Source organism: Neophocaena asiaeorientalis, unplaced genomic scaffold (genome assembly GCF_003031525.2).
Source record: "Neophocaena asiaeorientalis asiaeorientalis breed wild unplaced genomic scaffold, Neophocaena_asiaeorientalis_V1.1 scaffold78, whole genome shotgun sequence".
NCBI classification, from domain to species: domain Eukaryota; kingdom Metazoa; phylum Chordata; class Mammalia; order Artiodactyla; family Phocoenidae; genus Neophocaena; species Neophocaena asiaeorientalis.
Genome location: NW_020175018.1, coordinates 14416909 through 14421965, shown reverse-complemented (window position 1 = coordinate 14421965; position 5057 = coordinate 14416909). Strand labels below are relative to the sequence as shown.

Genomic DNA, 5057 nt, shown 5'->3' with positions numbered 1-5057 from the left:
CCCGGAGTCAGGACGCCGTCTCGCTGCTGTGTGACCAGCAGGAGTCTGCACGGGTGGGTGCTCGACGCACCCCCTGAATGACTGGGGCAAGTCTCAAGAAGGGAGCTGGGTTACACCAGCGGTTCTCAAGATGTAAAGAACCACCCCTGGGACCAGCCGAGGTGGCGTCACCTGGGAGCTTGTTAGCAATGCAACGTCTCAGGCCCCGCAAGAGACCTACTGAATCAGAAGCCCTGGGCCCTCCGGGGACTCTGATGCTTGCTCCAGTTTGTGAAGTACTGGATTAGACAGTCCCCAGGTCCTTCCCACATCTTTCCTCAGCTGTCCCCTTCCTGGGTGGCCTCAGCATCTCTCACCCTTGAGAGTCTCACCCGATTCCTGGGCTCTACTCTTGGAATGCCCTGTCCCCGCTCCTGAGGCTTCTCTCCATGGACACCCTGGGTAACCCACGGCCTCTGCAGAGTCAGGAAGGAGCTGCGGGTGAGGCATGGCCGGTAACTGGAAAGCCCAGGGGAAACGACATGGACTCTGAGGCCCTTCATTCCAAGCTTCTGGGATGCTGTGAACTGAGGATCATTCCAACGTTACTGTAAACACAGCAACAGTACCCGAAGAGCTCCAGGCCAGGCCCCTAACTTAATCCTCATCACCACACCAAGGCTGGAGTCAGGAGACCTGGGTTCTCACCTCAGCTCCGATACTTACTGGCTGGGGGAGGGGGAGGGTGGGGCACAACCCTCTCTACGCCCCCATTTTTTTGCAGCTTTAAAGCCAGGGCTTTGGATGGACAAATCACAGACAGTCTCCTGAGTGGAAGAAGCCATACAAGGAAGTGTGATTCCACTCACGTGAAGTTCTAGAATAAACTAACCTACAGCGTAGAAATCAGCAGCGGCTGTGGTAGTTCTGGACAGGGGTGGTTTTGACTGAGAAGGGGCACGGGGGACTTTATGGGGTGATGGAAATGTTCCATCTCACTTATGGCAGAGGCTACAGAACTGTATATACACTTGTCAAAACTCATCCAACTATACGCTTAAAGGGTAAATTTTACTGTATGTGAGTTACACCTCAATTTAAAACATTCCTAGTAAAATAAGGAGTTTGGGATTGGATGACTTCCAAAAATGCTTTGAGTCTGAAATCTTGGGTTTCTCTGATTCTGATGTGGGAACACCAGCAGGGTTATCTGATGACCAACATCACAAGAGGGTGAACCCGAGCCTGTCGCAGGGTGGGCTTTACCCCAAGCCTCCACCATCATCTCCCCTCAAATGGCAGCAGTGCCCAGGCCCTGACTCAGAGAGCAACCCCTGTCCCCAGTGGAGGCAGGACACCAGTCAACTACAACTGATCTTCAGTTTGTTCCAAAACAAAGCCTCTGGAGTTGAAGTCACGTCTGAGTTTCAATGGCAGCTGAGACACAGGGAGCTTCTCTAGTAGGTGTCACTCTTGCCAGTGGGAGCGAGTGGGAGGCAATTAACTAATTTAATGAACAAAAATCACAAAGGAAAGAATTGTAAGGGGGGAGGGGGGCGGAGAGACAGCAGGCAGGAGTTGGCAACTCCCTCGGATTACAAACATACGTTCCTGTCACAGAATCTTTATTTTACATGTTTGCATCACAGCAGGAGAACCCATCCCCTACATCATCCGGATCGGAACCTCCACCCGGCAGATGTTCACATAAACACTCTTCAGTGACCATCAGTGTTTAAAAAAAAAGTACTGAAAACTCCTGCTGCATCCCAATCTAACCTGGAAAGCAAAGAATATTTACAGACATTTTCTCCCCCAAATGAAACTTATTTCTGGATTGGATGTGTCTGAGTTCTTCTGAGGTCACATGACTAGGCAAATCCAATTTATCATCTGCAAAAGCTGCTTAAGGCATCAAGAAACCCCCTTGTGTGGACAGGATTTTTGGATCCTTTTGTAATAAGTGTCTTAAACGCTAAGAAGGCTGACCGCCTGGCTCCCTGACTGGTTTGGCTGCCCACCCCAAAGCCTCAAACCCCGCCCCAAGATAAGCTTGCTGTCTGGGGGCGAGCTAGCTCTTCTGTCTCACCTTGACCTTTACTGACTTTATCCGCACTCCTTCCCAAACGGCCCGCCTGCAGACTTCCTGCCAGTAGGTCCCAAAGGTCCTTGACACGACACAACCAAATCCTTGCTCCTGCACCTCCCCGCCCTGCCCCACCGAGTGCTTTCTGCACACAGTCTCTCGGAGGATGTGCGTGTCCATGTCCTAGCAACGAGCCACTGAAAAACATTATATTTCAAGCATAAGCCGTGCAGAGAGGGCAGATGCATCGCCAGGTGACAGAAGGGCCCTGGGGGGAATGTCCGGCTTGCCAATCAGTAACTACATTCCAGGTGGTAGTGACAAGTATTAGCATCAACTCAGGTGGAGCTCTTGTACGACTTCCTGCCAGAAACACCCTAGAGAAAACTGGAGTAAAGGGCAGATCTTCTAGAACGTCTGGTATGGTTTTTGATACACCAAGAGGTATCAAGTTAAAGTCTAACTTAACTTCTTCCGTGGGGAATTCTGAAGAGAAAAGAAAGCAGCAGGCCACAGGCGTCCTGGGCTCAGCGTGTGGGGAATCTGCTGAAGGTCAGGTGTGGGTCAGGGAAGCAAGGGTGAGGTGTGGAGTGCAGAGCAGGCGGAGGAGGGGGCGAGGACCCGTGTCCTCTGAGCAAGCAGCAGGAAGCACCAACAGTCCCACTGCTCTACGGGGTGCACAGAGCAGGGCAAGTAACCCATGAGACTGTCTCAGGTCCTAGAAGCCTCCCTCGAAGGAAATGCTCCAGGATGGCGGAGATGGTCAGAGCCCCTCACAATTAAAACTGGCATCTTTGACACTGTTCCTTGGTCGGTACAGACTAAAATAAGACATACATCTCCGTGCAGGGGCAGGAGATCATATACGGTCCAAAGCAGTAATATGTGCTCTTGGGATAAAATTCTTAGCTTGGAAAATACATCCTTCACACAGCTGCTGGGAGAAAATGCTGCAATGCACCACAGGCTTCAGCCCGTATTCCCAGACTGAGCCCATGTGGAACTGATGGGCGAGGGCCAAGGCGAGGAAAGAGAAGGAGATGAGGGGGGGAGGAGGGGGTGGGAGAGCATCCTGTGGTGAGATCACAATGAGGGAGTGGACGCCTTGCCGAGGCAGCCCCGTGGAGTGGACTTATGAAGAGATTGGGTGCCGCCTTGGCTGGCTGGACATGTCCAGGGGGAAAAAAAACGGGAAATTTTACTCTAAAGTGGTTTCTTGAAAGAAAACTGAACAGACTCAGGCTATGATCTGAGAAGCCATCTTTTACACCAGAGCAAGCTTCTCTTTACAAGAGGAGCCAGCAGGAGTATTCAGCGGAGGCACTGCCGCTAAAACGTTAAAGTATTGCGGGACCAAGACACAGGCTGATGGAGTTTTCGGCCACTGTTAAGAGCCAGGATTAAGAGATCAGTGATTGTTCTTGTGGTCCCAGAAGTAATTTTCTAGCAAAACACACACACTCTATCAAAGGAAAACAGATCCTTTACTTGCTAAAGTTTCACAGCCAGCGGCACCTCCAGTCCTCGGCCGGATTCTCAGAGGAAGTACGTATATTTCGCGTAGGCAGAAACGGGGAGCAGCGCAAAGCGAAGCTATAAATACCACCGATCGTTCTATGATGTGCACCGATCCTTTCTGCCCAATCCCTGAAATACTGAGAGGGCTTAACCATTCAAACACTGCATCACCGTGAGCCCAAGGGGACTGTGAAAATCAGGCTGCAGGAAGCGGGCTGTCAGCTGGGGAAGCACCTTGTCTTTAGACCCCAATCCGTCATCTCTACTCAAGAGTAGAGCTGAATGCTGCTTACTGCCATCAAGTCATAGAGAAAGAGGACAAATTTTTGCAGAACAGGATGAAGAACTTAAATAGTTTTGTAAAAACTTGAACTACCACCTATTTTCCCAATCTTGGGCTGGGGGTTTGATTTCTCTTGATCAGCGGCCTGCCTTTAAATCTTCTGCCAGTTAAAATATAGGACGTGGGCAGACGACCCGTTTGCTAGGAAGCCTGTGGCCTGCCTTTATTTCTAATCCACTACCTTATCTCATCTGTACCTTCCGGCTCCAGAAGGGTCAGTACTGTAAAACTGCAGCCTCTCAGCCATTCTGCGAGCCTAGAGGTGCCGCGTGGGATTTGAAGACCAGCCGGTACCACAGAGAAGCCCAGCCCTCTGGCTCATGCCCTCCTGTGACCGCTGGGGCCCGGGGACCTCAGAGTAGGAAGGCTGAGCAGGGGCCGGTGCCAGCCCACATGCACACCCTCATCTTCATTTACTCGCTTCCCCGCTTCCAGCACATGAAGTGAGGACACCTCCGTGGAGACCCTTTCGTGGGGTGTGTGTGTGTGTGTGTGTGTGTTTCCTCAAACCTTTGGTTCTTGCCAAGAGGTCTACGGCCTAGTCGAGAACATCTGCTTGCAGGACGAACAGCAAACACGTCCCTCGGAGGGAAGCACCAAAGGAAGTTTTGGCCACAGTATGCGACACATTTCTTAATCACTGGGATGGTGTTCACGTCAGGTAAACAAAGTCTGAAAAATACTCCCGTCCTCCCTGCCACTTCCTTCTCCTGTCACACAGCTCCCAGATTACTTAAAAGACAAAAAAAGGCCCTTAGATGAATACTTGGGGCCTATTTCCTCGCTCCTGAAGATGGGAAGACACACGAACCCTTCCCTAAAATATCTGCGGAGAGGTGGGCAGCAGCAGCCTTGGAAGACGCTGGTCTTCCTCCTCACTCAGCCAGGACCGAGCCCCTGTGGAGGTGGCACTGGGCAGAGCACAGAGGGCTCATCGAAGCACATAGAAAGGACACTTGCTTCCTCACTGGTCATTTAGGAAGTGACAATGGTACAGGAGAGGGAAAATAATTTTCTGAGTAAAGACACTTCAGGTTCCCAAACTGGGCATACTGAGCGGCACCCCTAAATCTTGTGGTTTCTGATCGACCCTTCCAAGCCAGAGGTAAGAGAATAACCACCAGCCACCGT

At 51.3% G+C, this 5057-nt stretch overlaps 1 pseudogene; it reads right to left on the bottom strand.

The window, feature by feature from the left end:
* Positions 1-1569: 1569 nt before the first annotated feature.
* LOC112411251 (uncharacterized) overlaps positions 1570-5057 on the bottom strand; it is a 4537-nt pseudogene continuing 1049 nt past the window's right edge.